This window comes from Capra hircus, chromosome 6 (genome assembly GCF_001704415.2).
Source record: "Capra hircus breed San Clemente chromosome 6, ASM170441v1, whole genome shotgun sequence".
NCBI classification, from domain to species: domain Eukaryota; kingdom Metazoa; phylum Chordata; class Mammalia; order Artiodactyla; family Bovidae; genus Capra; species Capra hircus.
The window spans coordinates 103,543,473-103,561,992 of record NC_030813.1 but is presented as its reverse complement, the minus strand read 5'-3'; positions in this window follow the sequence as shown (position 1 = coordinate 103,561,992).

Below are 18,520 nucleotides of genomic sequence, written 5' to 3'. Positions count from 1 at the left end.
TCCCCACCCACAAGCCAGCTCCTGGAGGCAGAGACTCGGCATCAGTCCTCTCCTTGTCCTTAGGCCAGAGCTGGCTCCCCTGATGTCAGGCACCAAGCCCACAGAAATGAACCTCTGGCCAGAGCTCCCACAGGCCACCCAGTGGACCCCAGCCAGAGCCCTGTGAGGGGGCAGGGCAGGACGCGAGCCCCATTTTACAGATGGGTCAGTTGAGGCCCAGGGAAGTCACGTGACCTGGCCCAGGTCCAGTGGCCCCTGACTGCACTGCTAGAATGAGGACCCCTCTCACCCCTCCTGTCTGGCTCTCCAGGCCCGCCCCCATGGTCTATATTCAGGCACAGCTGCTGCCACGTCCAAACCCATAGGGTGACTCTGCTGAAACAAGAAAAAAGTGCCGGAAAGGAGGAGAGGCTGTATACCTGGCTGGCAAGCTCCCCCTGCAGTGCGTCCAGCTGCTCCTGGGCCCGGAGAGAGGCGCTTCGCTCCTGGAACACGCGCATGCTCAGCTGGTCCACCTTCTGGAGGAGGTTCCTCTCTGACAGCTCCAGCTCCTGAATCCTGCACATCAAAGCAGCAAGGCACTTACTCAGTGTTGAGTCCTGCCCCAGCCACAGGTGCAAGGCCTTGCACCAAGGCCACAGCAGCAGTGCCCAGAACCAAGGACACCTCCAAGGCTAACTGAGCCCCTTTGTAACTGTTGCCAAAAAGCCCCCTGATCACCACTAACAAGCTTCCTGACTTCCAGTTAGGCAAAGAGGCCCACTCCAGTAAACACCCTATTGAGCCCCAACCAGTCACCTAACACCAGCCTTCCAGCAACAATGGTCTTTGTCTTGAGGCTATAAACATTGGCTATTGACCCACAAAAACTGTCAACTCTCCCTGGCCCATCAGGAGTCATAGGCCCTCTGCGCTCACAGCAACCACCTTATACCTGCTCTTTGTTCCTAATACACTCACTCTTTTCTGCGGTCCTCTGCATCTGGAAATTCTTTCCCAACCCGTGCGCAGACTGCCCCAACACTCAGGATACAGTAAGCGTGGCCTAAGGTTTTCACAGACACTGGGATTATCTTTTTTTTCCTTCTGGTTTTTGGTCAATTTGATATTCAGACAAAAAATGACATTTTATAAAACATTCGTATGTACCTTTTTCAAGATAATCTAAATACTTTGGATTTAGCAAACATTATATTAGTTTCATGTGTACAATGTAGTGATTTGAGATTTGTATATATTGTACAATGATCACAATAAATCTGGTTAACAATCAAAAAAAAAAGAGTTGGACATGACAGAGCGACTGAACTGAACTGATTTTTTTTTTTTGAATTGAGTTTTCAACATGACATTCTTTCATAAAAAAAAATAATAATAATAAATAAATAAAATAAAATACTTTGGAGACCTCTTTTGAATAACAAGGCACCAGGAACCTTAACAGTGTTCTCAGCCCTTCAACCCTAAACCAGTAATTCCCAGTACAGGTAATACCACTGAAGAAGGACTGAGCCCAGATCAAACATCTGCATTGTCTCAATTAATCCTCATGTGATCAGCCTTAAAGTGGGCTCCTTTTCTCCTATTTTGCACATGAGGAAACAGGATCAGAGAGGCAGGGCAACTTGCCCAAGGTCACACAGCGTTATGGAGTTCAGGCTGCATGACTCCCAAAGTTTAAGTATTAATCACTCAGTCATGTCTGACTGTTTGTGACCCCACGGAGTGTAGTCCACCAGGCTCCTCTGTCGGAATTCTCCAGGCAAGAATACTGGAGTGGGTTTCTATTCCCTCTCTAGGGGATCTTCCTGACCCAGGGATGGAACTTCAGTCTCCTGCATTATACAGGCAGATTCGTTACCATCTGAGCCATCAGGGAAGCTCATGACTCCCAAACTCAGGCTCTAACCCTGTGCTCTGATGCTTTCCACTTGAGCTACAGTCTTGCAAATCTCTTCTAGGAAAATGAGTAAAATGCAGAAAAAGTTTTTTGTGATTACAAAAACTCTGAATTACTTACAGAAGTGAGAAGTTGGAAATGACCTGTGTAATAGTTATGGAGAATTCTTGCCTACAGAATCCCAGGGATGGGGGAGCCTGGTGGGCTGCCGTCTATGGGGTCGCACAGAGTCAGACACGACTGAAGCGACTCAGCAGCAGCAGCAGCAAGCCTCTGGAAGTCTTTTTTATTATCCACAGGAAGAGCTGAAGTTGCATCATATGCAAAGTAATACCCAGGCTGGAAGTGAGCTCTGACCTCAGCTCCATAGACAGGAGAAGCACGTGTGAATGGCGGGAAGCCATAAGGGAAGGTCTGCCTGCTGGTCCCATTGAGAGAGGAGGAGCTACTGTGACTCACTTGTCTGTCTCCTGCCTCGTATCCAAGTCCCTTTCATGTGCCAGTCTTACTTCTGTACTAGATCACCACGAAACCCATGGAAAGTACGTCTGCTGCCCATGTGGACAAGCTCTACCCATCCTCATCCTTCACCCAGCTCCACACCATGTGACCTGCACCTCCAGGACAGACTCTGTTTCCCCGGGAGAGGGCCCAGATTTGCCGCCTGGCTCTTCCGCTCACCAGTCATGAGGCCTTAATAGGGCTCATTCACTACTCTGACCCCCAGGATCTTCATGTGTAAGAAGTAACTGCACCTTGCTCTGGGAGTTATTGCGATGATTAAATAAAATGATGCACAGTTATTAATGATCAGGCCAAGAGCCCCTTCTCCTACTCAAGTTTTGAGGCCCGGGGGGAAGGTCTCTAAGATGATAGAAGGGAGGGTGCCGTCTTGTATAGATGAAAATCATGTTCCTTCTAAAATGAACCAGAGGAACAGCGCTCATGCTTAGTCGCTCAGTCGTGTATAACTCTGTGCGACCCCATGGACTGTAGCCCACCAGGTTCCTCTGTCCATGGGATTCTCCATGCAAGAATCCTGGAGTGGGTTGCCATGCCCTTCTCTAGGGGATATTCCCAACCAAGGGATGGAACTAGCATCTCCTGCATTGGCAGGCAGGTTCTCCACCACTGAGCCACCAGGAAAGGTTAATCAGTCAGAGAGTTGGGAGGAGTACCTTCTGACTGATTATAAAATGTGGTGATATCTGAATGAGAAAAGAGAAGCCTAACTTTTTTAGTTTTTGAGACCAACCAGAAATATTAAATCCGAGACAATATTTAATCCTGGCATTATCCCATTACTTAAATTAAGCAGAAAATGATTAATCTCATTGCATCAGGCTGAAAAATGGCCTCCAAATACAACAAGGATCTATGAATATAACCTTAAGATGCCAAAGAGACTGTAGATGTGATTATGTTAGGTATCTTGAAATGGAGAGATTATGCTGGATTATCTGGGTGGGACTAACTGCAATTATAATTGTCCTCCTGAGAGAGTGGCAGAAGGTGAGACCACGTGACCACTGAAGCAAGATGCTACACTGCTGGCTTGAAGATGGGTAGGGGCCAGAAGCCAAGGAATGCACCTATAAATGCTGGAAAAGGCGGACACAGATTTCCCCTACCCCGTGACTGTCGGCCAGTGAGGCTGCTTTAGAACTTCTGCCTCCAGAACTGAAAGACGATGAATGCGTGTTGTTTGAAGGCAGCACATCTGTAGTAATTTGCTTTAGCAGCTGTAGGAAACATTTTTGTTGTTTAGTCGCTCATTCATGTCCTACTGTTTGCAATCCCGTGGACTGTATGTAGCCCAACAGCTACATACAGTTGGGCTGTATGTACATACAGCTCCTCTGTCTATGGGATTCTCCAGGAAAGAATACTAGAGTGGGTAGCCATTTCCTTCTCCAGGGGATCTTCCTAACTCAGGGACTGAACCTGCATCTCCTGCATTGGCAGGCAGATTCTCTACCACTGCACTACCAGGGAACCCCCTAGGAAACACAGAAACTTAACAGGTAAGAACTAAACAATGAAAACACTTTTTTCATTGATTAGTGATAAGTTAAAAATATATTATACTATGTAGAACTGCAAAGAGTGGTATGAAACTGGGAGACTCTATCAGGGAACTTCCACCAGGATAAATTGGTGCTTTGTCGCTGCAGGTACCATTGGGCAGGCTGCTTGGGTCCGAGGGCCAGCGTTCCCACGTGATTGCATGTGTGACTGGGGAGAAGTTATTAAATACTTAAGCTAGCACCTTGATTTCCCTACCTAGAAATTGAACATATCAATACTACTTCATTTTAAATATTTTTTAAGGATAAGTCACTCTGCTTATTTAACTTATATGCAGAGTACATCATGCAAAATGCCAGGCTAGATGAAGCACAAGCTGGAATCAAGATTGCTGGGAGAAATATCAATAACCTCAGATATGCAGATGATACCACCCTTATAGCAGAAAGTGAAGAAGAACTAAAGAGCCTCTTCATGAAAGTGAAAGAGGAGAGTGAAACAGTTGGGTTAAAGCTCAACATTCAAGAAACTAAGATCATGGCATCTGGTCCCATCACTTCATGGCAAATAGATGGGGAAACAATGGAAACAGTGACAGACTTTATTTTGGGGGGCTCCAAAATCACTGCAGATGGTGACTGCAGCCATGAAATTAAGATGCTTGCTCCTTGGAAGAAAAGCTATGACCAACCTAGACAGCATATTAAAAAGCAGAGACATTAATTTGCATACAAGGTCCATCTAGTCAAAGCTATGGTTTTTCCAGTGGTCATGTATGGATGTGAGAGTTGGACTATAAAGAAAACTGACTGCTGAAGATTGATGCTTTTGAACTGTAGTGTTGGAGAGGACTCTTGAGAGTCCCTTGGAGTGCAAGGAGATCCAACCAGTCCATCCTAAAGGAAATCAGTCCTAAATATTCATTAGAAGGACTGATGTTGAAGCTGAAACTCCAATACTTTGGCCACCTGATGTGAAGAACTGACTCACTGGAAAAGACCCTGATGCTGGGAAAGATTGAAGGTAGGAGGAGAAGGGGATGACAGAGGATGAGATGGTTGGATGGCATCACCAACTCAATGGACATGAGTTTGAGTAAGCTCCGGGAATTGGTGATGGACAGGGAGGCCTGGTGTGCTGCAGTCTATGGGGTTGCAAAGAGTCGAACATGACTGAGTAACTGAACTGAACTGAACTGAACTGAACTGAACGATTAAGCCTGTTAATACTTGTCGAGCACGTAAATAGTACCTTGCCCAGAGCAAGCACTCAACAAGTATTCAGTTGTTATTAATTTTGTTGCATGTAGGTTGGAAGTGAATTTGCAACAATGATGGTGTTATGGCCGTGTGAGTGGGGTTCTCTTTCTCAAATTCTAACACTGTGGTTGCATTAGTTTTACCATAAATACTTTAAAATTTTAACTCTTTAATGGAAGTGAGATCCAATGTACACTATTGATCTTTTACTGTGCCTTACCCGGAGGAAATCCACGGTGACATTAGCCTGAAGTCTATATTCACAGTTGTGTGTTCAGACCCTGGCTTCAGCTCTTAGTGACCCTGGATAATGCATTCCATCCCGAGCCTCAGTTTCCCCATCTGGAAAAGGGGCTCATATCACTTCGTATGTCACAGGATTCAAGAAACAGCTATCTTCACCCGTGTGTGGGAGGACCTGCACTGTGGCCCAGGCCACAGGCTCTTGGTAAGCCTTAACTCTTTTTCTCCGAACCCTTGCCACAGATCTTGTTTCCCTTCCACCCTGCTTCTGTGGGACACAGCCCACATTTGGGGAAGGGAATGGCTACAGAGGACATGAGAACAGAGGACCCAGCCCACATTTCCCCATAGGTGGGTACAGGACACCCCCCTTCCCAGGATAGCCTCACCCCAGCCCCAGCCACAGAGGCCCTTCCCCTCCATCACTCATGGTGCCTCCAGGCTGTCTGTCTTTTCCTCACATGGAAGGGTCTCCTCTGGCAGGGGTTTCCCACCCATCTTTTCCAGGCCTCATGACCTCATTTACACTGCCAGGTATAACCAGTTGTGGGTTATACTTTTATCTCTCCAGGCTGGGGCCCTGCCTTTTCCAGCTGTCAATCCCTAGAACTTGTGTTTTGGACTGTGTGTGTGTGTGGGTGTCTCTTAGTCATGTCCAATTCTTTATGACCCCATGGACTGTAGCCTGCCAGGTTCCTCTGTCCGTGGAATTCTCCAGGCAAAAATACTGGAGTGGGTAGCCATTCCCTCCTCCAGGGAATCAAACCCAGGTCTCCCACATTGCAGGCAGATTCTTGACCATCTGAGCCACCAGAGAAGCCCCTTTGGACCAAATATGTCCCCTGAAATACATATGTTGACGTTAGCTAACCCCAGAACCTTAGAATGTGACTGTATTTGGAGACAGAGTTTTTTTTTTAAGAGGTGATTTAGTTAAGATGAGGTCATTAGGATGAGCTTTGATCCCATTTGACTGGTATCCTTATAAGAAGAGGAGACCAACATGCACAGAAGGCAGAGAGAGAAGGCAGACAACATCAAGCCATGGAGAGCAGTCTCAGAGCAACCAGCCCTGTCCACACCTTAATATTTGACTTCCAACCTCTAAGACTAGGTGTCAAACAAGAACATAGGCTTTGGATAAAGACCTGGATTCAAATGCCCCACCTCTGGACCACGTTGCTTCCATTAGAAAAGAGAGCCTATGCCAGGAGGTTCAGCTGTTTTCATGCTGTGCTGTGCTCAGTTGTGTCCAGCCTTTTGCAACCCCATAGACTGTAGTCCACCAGGATCCTCTGGCCATGGGATTTCAGCAGGCAAGAATACTGGAGTGGGTTGCCATTTCCTCCTCCAGGAGACCTTCCTCATCCAGAGATCGAACCCACGTCTCTTGCATCTCCTGCCCTGGCAGGCAGATTCTTTACCACTGAACCACCCGGGAAGCCAGGAGGCTCAGCAGTGAGAATCAAACAAACACAGGGAATCTGCTACAAAGATGACAGAAGAGATGAAAGGCAAGACAGAGCGGACAGGCAACCCAGAGGTTAGCCACCACTGGGGCCACTTCTGCCCCTGGGGCTGGAAGGACAGATAGAGAGAAGGTGGAGACACCAGGGCCCAGGAGCAGGACCACAGAGGATGCCAAAGGCATGACTGAATGGCAGCCACTGTGGGAGATGTCACCCAGAGCAGAAGAGAGGTGGGAGAATCCTGGCTTCTCCCTCCTCCTCCCTTCAGCGCCTCCCATTGGCTGGATCCACATGAAAACCAATGAGCAAGGGAGCCTGGGAAACAGGCTCAGTGCCTGTGGTACAGAGCAGAGGATGGGAAAGACAGAGGAGCCAGAGGCTGCTGTGGGCAGACTATGGAACACTGAGTGTTTTGCCTGCATCTTTAGCCATAGAATGGCTTCCCTCGTGGCTCACAGGGTAAAGAATCTGCCTGCCAATGCAGGAGACCCAGGAAAAGTCCCTCGGTTGGGAAGATCCCCTGGAGAAGGGCATGGCAATCCACTCCAGTATTCTATTCTGCCTGGAGAATTCCGTGGGCAGAGGATCCTGGCGGGCTACAGCCCATGGAGTCACAAAGAGTCAGACATGACTGAGCAACTAACACTTCCCTTTCCTTCAGCCATAGAAACGATTTAATACACCCTTCTACCATGATGAGGCCCTAGGATTTTTTTTTTAGGCTGTAGGATTCTTTTTTTTTTTTTTTTTTAGGCCCTAGGATTCTTAACGTACACAAAGAAGAGGTCCAAAGGCTATATGTACCTGCTCCTCAGCCCAGACTCCGACATCATGTACTTGTCCACAGCTGCCAACAGCTTCTGCTCCGAGGATTCCAGCTGCTTCCTGAGTGTTCCCGTGTCCACGTCTGGGCTTCTGGCTGCTCCTTCAGGAAAACATCCCTGCTCCTCATCACTCTCCTCTACATCGTGGAAGATCCAGGACGTGTCGATCTTCACATCAACATTCATTATATCAAACCCATCACTGCTGGGGGCTCTGACAACGTAACTGAAACTTTTTTCAGTCCGTCCTTTAGTGTTCGGCTCCATCCTGTACATTGTTCATGGGCCAAGACTGAATAAAATTAAGTGAATCTGTAACATTGACTTTCTGGAGACTTCCAGGTGGCTGCAGTGGCTTGATTGTGCAGGAAAATATCCTTTGAGGAGGGCAAGAACAGGTGGATTATTTATGAGTGGGAGACTTGGGTTTCACCTGCACAAACGTCATACAATATGAATGAAAGCCTCTCGTTTTACAAGCCAGCATGCCCACACTCATCCAAAGCAGAAGAGCCACTTGGAGTTACAAACTGAATCATGTGTACAAAGAGGTAAAGTAAAATTTCCAGGCAGAACCATGAGCGTGTTAGAGATTCTCAAGAGTGACACTCAGGTTTTCACCCAGCAATAAATGATGTTTTAAACTTCCTTTCTGAGTCCAGCAAACACTTATCACTGTCTTGGAGTTGACTAGGTGGAGGGGAAGGGAAACTAGCACTGCACTGGGCCATCTTGCCTTACTTAGTCCAGTTCTCCTGCCTGATAACCCTGTGAGATGGGCATTTTCAGAACCATTTTATAGATGACATGATGAAACAGAGGCTCTGGAAGGTAGAAGAGCTTATTCAGGCCTCACAGATGGGCAGTGGCAGAGTCAGGATTCAAATCCAAGCCTGGCTCCAAAGCTCGAGGGGCTGGGCTTCCCCAGTGGCTCAGTGGTAAAGAATCCAGCTTTCAAGGCAGGAGGCATGGGTTTGATCCTTGACCTGGGAGGATCCCACGTGCCACAGAGCAACTGAGCCCATGTGTCACAACTACTGAACCTGTGCACCAGAGCCCGGAGCCACAACTACTGAGCCCGTGTGCCCTAGAGCCTGTGCTTGGCAACAGGAGAATCCACTGCAATGAGAAGCCCACCACCACTAACCAGAGAGTAGCCCCGCCCCTGCTCTCCACAACTAGAGGAAAGCCCATGCAGCAGTGAAGACCCAGAACAGCCAAATAAATATTAAAAAAAAAAAAAAAGCTCAAGGGGTGAAGGATGAACCAAGACCCTGAACAGGAGGAATCACATCATGTCAAGTGTGGGGGAGCCTGAAGCTGGAAAGGTGGCCAGGGAATGACCCATTGCAGCCGGCAAAGGTGGGCAGAAGGCTCCTCCAGGGGGAAGAAGCATCAGGACTGGAGTCCCAGGACAGAGTCAGGAAGGTGAAGGCGATGGGAGCGATTGGGTTTGGCTGGCCCAGTGGACACAACTGAGGGGGAAATGAGGACCCAAGCAGGACAGGTGACTTGTGGCCATATACTTGTGGGCCTTGGGCTCCAGGATGTGGACTGTGGCATCTCTGTGTGGGAAGTGGGGGTCCCTGGAGTGTTTAGAGGCAGGGGGGCCCTGGTCAGATCTTACTTTGAGAATTGGAGCACTGTGAGGGTGTAGGAGGTGAGAACAGAGGCAGCTGGCCGTGGAAGAGGAGCCAGTGCCATAAATAGGCCCAGTGGTACAGGAATCAGTAGAAATTTAAACTAAGAGGCTTAATTCTCTGTAAAATGATGGACATCATTAAAGAGATGTGTGTGCATGCTAAGTCACTTCAGTCATGTCTGACTCTTTGCAACCCTGTGGACTGTAGCCCGCCAGGCTCCTCTGTCCAAGGGATTCTCCATGCAAGAAGACTGGAGTGGGTTGCCATGCCCTCCTCCAGGGGATCTTCCCAACCCAGGGATCAAATCCACGTCTCCTATGTCTCCTGCATTGGCAGGTGAGCTCCTTATCACTAATGCCACTTGGGAAGCAAGAGTGTGTGCTTAGTCCCTCAGTCGTGTCCGACTCTTTGTGATCCTTTGGATGATAGCCCACCAGGCTTCTCTGTTCACGGGATTTTCCAGGCAAGAATACTGGAGTGTGTAGCCATTTCCTCCTCCAGAGTAAAGAGATGGACATCTCTAAAAATGATGGATGAGACTTCCCCTGCCCTTTTCTGAGAGGACCTACTTTAGAAAACTTACAGTTCTTTCTTCATCTCTTTGAAATACATGTAAATCCTTTTAAAAGCCCCATAAGCCTTTTGCCAGTTTTATGACCCAGGAACATCTTTCTGAAGATCCTGGGAGCCATCTCTTTGGCATGCAAACATTCAAGGAAAATAGGACCTCATCTCCCAGTTCCCATGGGAGGTTGGAGCCTACATTCGTGATCACCTGGCTCCAAGTTGCACAACCACCTCTTGTTCTAAAGATATGAGAAACTCCATTTTCCTTTGTATAAAACAAATCAAAAAACACAGAGGGTCACCTCAATAGCCAGATGGATTTAGGGCAACATACATGTAATAATTAGTGTTGCCAAGTTCTTTAATTTGATAACAAATTATTGCTTATCCCGAAGATCTGTATGAATAGGGTCTATCTCCTTGGCTCATAAGATTATGAATTCTTTTCTGTCTTTGAAAATCTCTTAGAAGATGGTCTGTGATGCACATCACATTCCGGTTTGGTGCTCATTTGATAGTGATTGTTTTCTCTCTTATCTACCTCAGAAGAGAGAGGTAGTCTGGCTTGGGAGAAGATTGTGTTTCAAAATATATTTCCCAACCATGCTGGGAAAAAATTTAAAATTACCCCAACAAGATCCTATTGTATAGCACAGGGAACTATATTCAACATCCTATAATATATCATAATAGAAAATTAAAAATTTAAAATATTTTTCCCCAACAGTGGCCACTGTGCAGGGTGGCTCAGGGGCTTGCAATAGACACAGGGAGGTCAGAGGCAGCAGGGCGGGGTATCGGCAGCGAGGGGGCGCTGTGGGGCAACTTAGATTTCTTGTGTTTATCCAATGGAACTTCGGACAAATCATTTAACTTCTCATAAAAGGTAGGGGTGGGTAGTAAAAACAGTACCGACATCAAGAGCTGTTGATGCATAAATGGGTTGCTGTAGGCAAAGCACTCCTGTACAGAGCCCGGCACCCAGTGAACACAGCGGGCAGGCTGTCAGGTGGTGGACAGAGGCAACCCCTTGCAGTTACTGGCTGCCTGCCTGGGCTGTGTCCACCTCTGTCTCTTATGTGCCAAGTTCTTAGGCAATTAACTCTGCCTCTTGCAAAACAAGGTGAACAGCAGTCTCCTCCCTGCTGCTGCATGAGTCACTTAGCTCTCAAGTGCCTGGTCCTGTGCCTGGCACAGTGAGTCCCCAGGGACCCTGGCTCCAGGAGCCTCCTCAAGCATCTGAGACAAGGTGACCACCTAAAAAAAATCACAGTGCCAGGCCTGCGAGGAGGAGGGAGCAGGCAGCCCTTTCTTAGAGAAGCAGCTGGAGTAAAGGTGCGTCCGGTCTCCTCCCTCCAGGACAGGTGAAGGGCGTTTGAGCCCCTGAACCTCCACTTAACAATGTGTCTTCAGACTCTTTTTGGATAAGCCACTAAGACTGTGGGGTCCACTTGGAATGAACCCTCTGTGTCTGAGGGTGAAGGGCAGGAATGTGGATTATCAACTCTGTGGTCTTCTCAGAGCTGGAGACCTGGGGGAAGGAGACTGATGGCCACAGCGCAGCTGTAAGGACAGGGCCCTGCATCCTCGGCAGCCTGGGTGAGGCTCCCCAAGGCTAAGGTCACAGGAAGGACACACAGCTTGACCTACAGCAGGGCACAGGGGTTCCCCCTTCAGACCAGACGGCAGCCCCAGAGAGGCTGAGGGGTAGGGGAGGGTTGACAGGGAGGTGAGAGGAGGCTAGGGGTCTGGAAACCCACAGCTCTGCCCTTTGAGCTGGAATTGGGGGTACAGTGTGGGGTCTGTAGGAGTTCCCAAGGGGTCCTAGACAACTTTGGGGGAGAAGCACCTCAGTTTGGCAGACATCTAGCAGGGTCTGGTTAAATGGAAGAAAAGAGAAACAAACATGCATTTTTTTGTACTGGAAACATCAGGCGGGGTTTCCACTCATCACACAGTGAATCTGGAAGGAGAGGGGAGAGCAGACCTCCCAGATCCTGAGGTTCAACTGTGTACCTCAAGGATCAAGAAAGAGGGAGGCGGCTGACGGGAGGAGAGAGAATGCAACTGCCAGGCAGGCACCAAGTGAACGCTAAATCATGAAGCCCAGCTCCCTGGGTGACCAGGGCCCCTCAGCAGGGCCCGTGCACGTGCAGAGCACCTCCGGGGCTGTCTCCTCTCCAGTGGCACCTCCTCCCACCCTACCTCCTGGCCCGCAGGGCCATGGGCACCAAGTCAGTGCATCTGGGATATAGGACTCAATCAGTGCAACTCAGAACATGCAGTGGAGGGAAAACCGCCCAGTGAGCCCAGGACTTTCCTATTTTAGAACTGAAGTCCTGACCTGGGTACACTCAATGGCTGGTCACCTGCAGGGCTGATCCCTGGGCCCACATGGCTGCCAGAAGGTGGTGGCAGGGCACATTCTGTCATCTAAACTTCGCTGTTCTACCCCTCAAAAGTTTCCACTGCCGAGAACTGAGGGGAAAGGAGGGGGAGGAGGAAAAGAAGGGAGGAGAGGAGGAATGAAGTGTAAGTTGTGAGGGGAGGGGTGAGGTGTAAGGGTGTAAGAGGAGGGGTGAGGTGTGAGGGGAGGGGTGAGGTGTAAGGGTGTAAGGAGAGGGGTGAGGTGTGAGGAGAGAGGTGAGGTGTAAGACTGTGAGGGGAGGGGTGAGGTGTGAGGGGAGGGCTGAAGTGTAAGGGTGTAAGAGTAGGAGTGAGGTGTGAGAGGAAGGGTGAGGTGTGAGGGGAGGGATGAGGTGTAAGGGTGTAAGGGGAGGGGTGAGGTATAAAGGTGTAAGGGGAGAGGTGAAGTGTAAGAGGAGGAGTGAGGTGTAAGAGGAGGGGTGAGGTGTGAGGAGAGAGGTGAGGTGTAAGGGTGTGAGGGAAGGGGTGAGGTGTGAGGGGAGGGGTGAGGTGTGAGGAGAGGGGTGAGGTGTAAGGATGAGGGGTGAGGTGATAAGGTGTGAGGGAAGGGGTGAGGTGTGAGGAGAGGGGTGAGGTGTGAGGAGGGGTGAGGTGTAAGGGTGGTGTGAGGGGAGGGGTGAGGTGTGAGGGAGGGGTGAGGTGTGAGAGGGGTGAGGTGTGAAAGGAGGGGTGAGGTGGAAAGGTGTAAGGAGAGGGATGAGGTGTAAAGGGAGGGGTGAGGTGTAAGGGTGTAAAAGGAGGAGTGAGGTGTAATGGGAGGGGTGAGGTGTGAGGGGAGGGGTGAGGTGTGAAGGGAGGGGTGAGGTGTGAGGGAAGGGGTGGGGCATGAGGGTGTAACAGGAGGGGTGAGGTGTGAGGAGAGAGGTGAGGATGAGGAGTGGGATGCTGGGCACTTAATCAGCATGGCATAGCATGAGATTCCTGTATCAGGAACTTGACCTGGGCTCTCTCTTCACCCCGAGTAGATCTGTTAGAAGGAAGGTGTAAAGGGTGGACCCAAGCCTGCTCCTCTCTGAGTGAAAGACTGACTTGGGTTCAGTTGACTCTGTAGCTCTTCTGCCCTGGAAACCACACTTGCGCAGAAGATCAGCTGCCTTGCTAGGCAACAACCACACCAGTAGCCCTGAGCCCTGTGCCTCACCCGGGCTCGCGGACAGCTGTGGATGGCCTCTGAGAACATGAGTACGCACCTGGTGGGCCACCGGAGCTCTGAGGCCTGCTGAGTTCAGTGGCTCTTGTGACTGGGCCTGTCCCTGGCAGGAACCTTGGAGGTGATGCCTAGGACTGTCACAAGAAGTGCTGGCTCTTGTTGAGGACTTTGGGCTTCTAGGCCAGGGCAGCTCCCACACCTGGCTGTCTAAGTCTCACTCCCTTGCACCTGGACTTTTTCCTGGGGGCAAAGAGAATGGCCCCTGGTCCCCTGTGGGCCTTAAGGTCTCCTTTGAGGACAACTCCCACAAGGGTGTCTTCAAAGCTGTCTGCTACAGCTCCTTCCAGTGTCTAAGAGTCTTTGGGTCTGTCTAGTTGTACCCAAAGAAAACCTTTTGTGAGGTGCTGGGTGGGAATATCATCCCCATTCCACAGATAGAAAAAATTAAGACTGAGGGGCAAGTATTTTGCCAAATGTCCACTGCAGGGGAGTGGCAGGTCTGGGAGTGGACCCGGATGGGTCTGACATCAAAGCCACCATCGTTCGTATCCTCTTGTCTGAGTGGGAGAGCTGAGTAGACAGAAGTGTGGGGCAGGAGGACAGAAGTCCCCACACTCCTGCACCGGGGAGGTGATAGGTGCTCTGTGCTGTGGGTCCAGCTTCCCAGGGACCCTGCACGCCTCCTGGACGTGAGCTGCTAAATTAGCAAAGCAAGGCTTCTCTGTGCTTCTTTGGCTCCAGAGAAAGCAGGTGTGCTTTTTCATTTTTGTTCCTTGTGTGGTTCTACATTCCCATTGCTACCTGGAGTGCTCAGATGCCTGCTTTTTCCAAGCAGAGACATCAGTTCATTTGCTTTTGGATGTCAGATGCTGGAAAGTCATGGGGCTGGTATGGTGGTGCTTTGGGTTTAGATTTCAAAAGAGGAATGGTCGCTTCTCAGCTGTCTTGGGTGTCTGTTTGCTTAGAGCCCCCTAATCCTTTGGTTTTGTATGAACATCCCTCTCTGTCCGGCTGGATGCCCCTCTGTACTGAGATCCATGTTCTCCATCCTTGGGTCTGTCCTTCTGAGAACTTTCAGCTCTTTTCTTAGATTCTCCCCCCTCCTCAATTCCTCCAGTGGCCTGAATTTTGGTCATTTAAGTTTTCTCCAAAGGTTATTCTCACTGGAAATTACAGGATTGCAGTTGCAGTCCAACAAACACAGAATAGTGAATCTTTCCATCCTTGGGATCAAACCATCCTTGCCTTCAGGTGCTTCTTTCAATAAGACACAGCTATTCTCTCCTTCACAGCCATTACCTTCTATTTCACTTTATCTATTTTGATTCCAAAAGTTTTCCTTCCAAGAGTTTGGGAGGGGGCAGTCATATGAGCAGGTGTCTTCTCCTGGAGACGCTTCCGCACCCACCCACTCACTGCAACAACATCCAAAAGGGACTTCTCTTCTCTGGGATTCCCTCCTAGACTTGGCTCCCACTAGCTGGTGTCCTGCCCTCCTGAGCTGCCCCACTCCATCTGTTCTCCTGAGAGGCTTGATGCAGAGGTGGGTCTCCTGAAATCAGGAAGGGCTGCCTCCTTCTCTCTGGTTGTAAGAGAGCAGACTTGGTCTCAGACCATGGCAGAAGGAGCCTCAGTCCTCACAAGCTCTCCAGGGAATCACTTCATAACAGCATTTCTTCCTTGCCAACCCCTTGCAAATGTTAACCCAGGTGCGAGACAGCCCAAGGGTGGTCTGGGTGGGGGCTCTATCCACCTCTCAGTCCTTGTTCCACCATGACCCCAAGTGCAGTCAGGCTCTGGAACTTTCACTGTGTCATACCCACAAGAGTGATGGAGCCTGTGGCTTCCCCCTTGTAAGTCTGAGGTCCTGGAATCCACCATCCCCAGTGGGTGAGGCTCCAGCTGTCTCTCTCTGGCCTTCAGCTGCTGAATCCAGCTGCACATGGACCTGGAGGGCTTTGGTGAACGGGTCTTGACTTTGCATTCAGATCACAAGGACATTTTCGAGTCACTCTGGCTGACAGACTCTGGGATGCACAGGGCACAGCTCATGGAGACATATGTATACAGTCAGTGTCTAGCCGGACACATACACCACGGCTGGGGAGGCATGCCGTGTGGGGACAAGGACGCGGGTCTGTCCCGAGACAGTGCAGCGGCTCTCCAATCAAACAGTTTCTAGTAATTGCACTTAGTTTCCTGGTATTCGGGTCTCTGCCCTTCGGGCTCTTGAAGGTGCCACAGCAGGGACTCAGATGTGGCCCTGAGCTTGACAAATTCCCCTTGGTCCCTGCAGAGCTCCTACAGCCGACCCACCCAGGACCTAGCCGTAGATCCTAAATGCCTCCCCTTTGGACTGTCATCAAGTATCCACAAATTCTGGTTTCAGTCTCTGGGCTTGGAATAACTTGTTTTGCTGTCAAATTTTGGTTTGAGTGGGGTCGGGGTTGCCATAGGACTCAGTTTATTCCATAAGCTTTTTTTCTATCCTGGAAAATTAAAAAATAATTGGAAATGACACAAGAACCCAGGGTTAGGATGGCTAGAGAAGTCCCTGCTTATCTGCCCTCACCTTTCCCCACCATTGTCCCGAACCTTCCAGGGAGAGCCCCCTGAGGGACTTTCCCTGACAATCCAGGAAAAGAGGAAATGGGGTTCAGATAGCCTGTCCTCCTGCACCCACCCCAACCTATTATAGTGACCCCCACTCTGGTCTGATGAGACCTGGGGTCTTTCCTTTACTTGCCACACAAGCACTGAATGAACATCAACCACATACCAAGTGCTGTCCTAGGACTGGGCACAGAGGACCCGAGGAAAAGTCCTCAGGTGCAAGGGTTGGGCATCAGGCAGGGACACTGTCTGAGCTCAGTCTGGGGGTCCAGGCAGCTGGTGGGCTGTGGGCATCCCTGGAGCTAACAAGGCCTTCACCTGGGCTGGACTCAGGGGGCAGAACTCTAGATTCTAGGGGCCTTGGCAGTCCCTAGTCCATGGTGGGCACTCAGAACAGGGAGAAAGGGGGTAGGCCTGGGTGCCAAAGCAGGAACTCAGTGTGAGACAGGCAGGGTCCAATGATTAGAGAAGGACCAGCTGCTGGGATGGCATCAAAACCAGATCTGCAGTCAAGGGCAGGGCAGGGGGAGAGGCAAGGGGCTTGGGATCTTTACACAGGCTTCCTGGGCATTTTGCCTGCAGGCCATGGACTCGTGCAGACCCCTGACCACAGAAGCCAACTCTTTGGTGAATTTACTGGCCCATGGGAAATAGAGAGGCTATAGTGGACCATACGGTGAATTTATTGGTTCACGGGCAATAGAGAGAACCAAAAACCAAAGCCAAAACAGAGAGGACCTTTGGACAAAACCGTAACCATCTTTTCAAGATGAAATAACAATAAGGTGACAACCAGGTTTCCACTGTCCAACCTTATTCACAGAGAACTCCCCAATCTCCCTCCCAGGGGTGGAACGTGCCAGCAGCCCCTGGATGCCTCTAGCCAGTGGGCCTGACATTGAGCAATCTATCACAAGGCCACCTTCCACGTCACCTAAAGGAATGTTATGGTCAGAGTTGGGAAGAAATCTCCTTTTTAGAAAACATGAGTGAAAATGAAAGGATACCAACCCGAGTTCTTGGCTCACTGAAGTCATCAAGGCCACAGAATGAATGCTAGTGAGAAAAACAAAAAAAGGAACAAAAACTATAAAATAAGACCAAAAGAAAATGAGGAGGGGGAAGAAAAGAAAGAAAGATGTAAGATATGTAGTATGGAACTCAATGATAGCATTTCACAAGAACCAGGGCCCTGGGGTTGGGTTTGGAAAGAGACCCAGGAAGTCAGTGGGCTTTAGAAGCTGATACCACCTGAGAAACCCATTCTGTGGGATTCCTTGCCCAGGGTGGGTTATCCCCACACAGTCTGCAAACATCTGGCTAATATAGACGGGGGAGATGTACACTGTAGTGAAAGTGTTAATTGCTCAGTCATGTCTGACTCTTTGCGACCCCATGGACTGTGCAGCTTGCCAGGCTTCTCTGTCTATGGGACTCTCCAGGCAAGAATAAGGGAGTGGACTGACATTCCCAGACCAGGAATTTTTGGTGCTGGGGTGTGACTTTCTTGAAGAATGTGGCAGGATAGTATATATCCAGGAAGAACCCTCTGATGGTCCTGGTTGATGGTCTCACCAAAGGCAGGGCATGACATGCATACAAAGATAAGGAAGACTCCACCCAGGTCCCAGGTCACCCAGTCCCACCAGAAGACAAACAGAACCCCTCCCCCTCCCCCAGCCCTGCCAGGGCCCACTCTTCCAAGAGATTCATTGTTTAAAATCTTTTATGCCATTGGTTTTTCTGCTTTAAAAAGAAAAAAAAAATCAGCAAAAAAAAAAAAGTGGCCCTAAAGGAGTGAAAAATTGTACAGATCAGTTTGAAAATAGAGATCTTCCTTAGCTTATTTACAACTTGATTTATTCAAAAAGAACTGCTGGTGATTCTTTTTGGAGATTAGGTTAGGAGAAACATGTCTGAATATTATCTGAGGTGTTTGAAAATAATTCATTGGTTTTTCCCCCCAAATCTCAAGGTAATAGCTTCCCTAAATTGTTACTGAAAAAATGAACATCCAGACAGCCAACAAATTTTAAACACATTTTAGGATCACTGGAAGTTAAAGCTAGAAGGAACATTTAGAATCATCTAGCTCTTGATTTTCTACATGGGGAAACTGAGACCTGAGGATGGCGAGGTCCTTGCCGAGACCACCCTGTGGCATGTGGTGGGGAAAGAGTTCCTGACCTCTGACCAAGGTGGCTGGAGTTATTTTTCCACCAGCCCAGGCCAATAGTGTCCATGGGGAAATCCTTGAGGTGTCCTTGAGACCCCCTGGGCTGCTCCAGTCCATGGGGTCACAAAGAGTCTGACAGACTGAGCAGTTAATACTTTCATTTCAACTTATCGTTAGGGCTTCCCAGGAGGCACTAGTGGAAAAGAATCTGCCTGCAATGC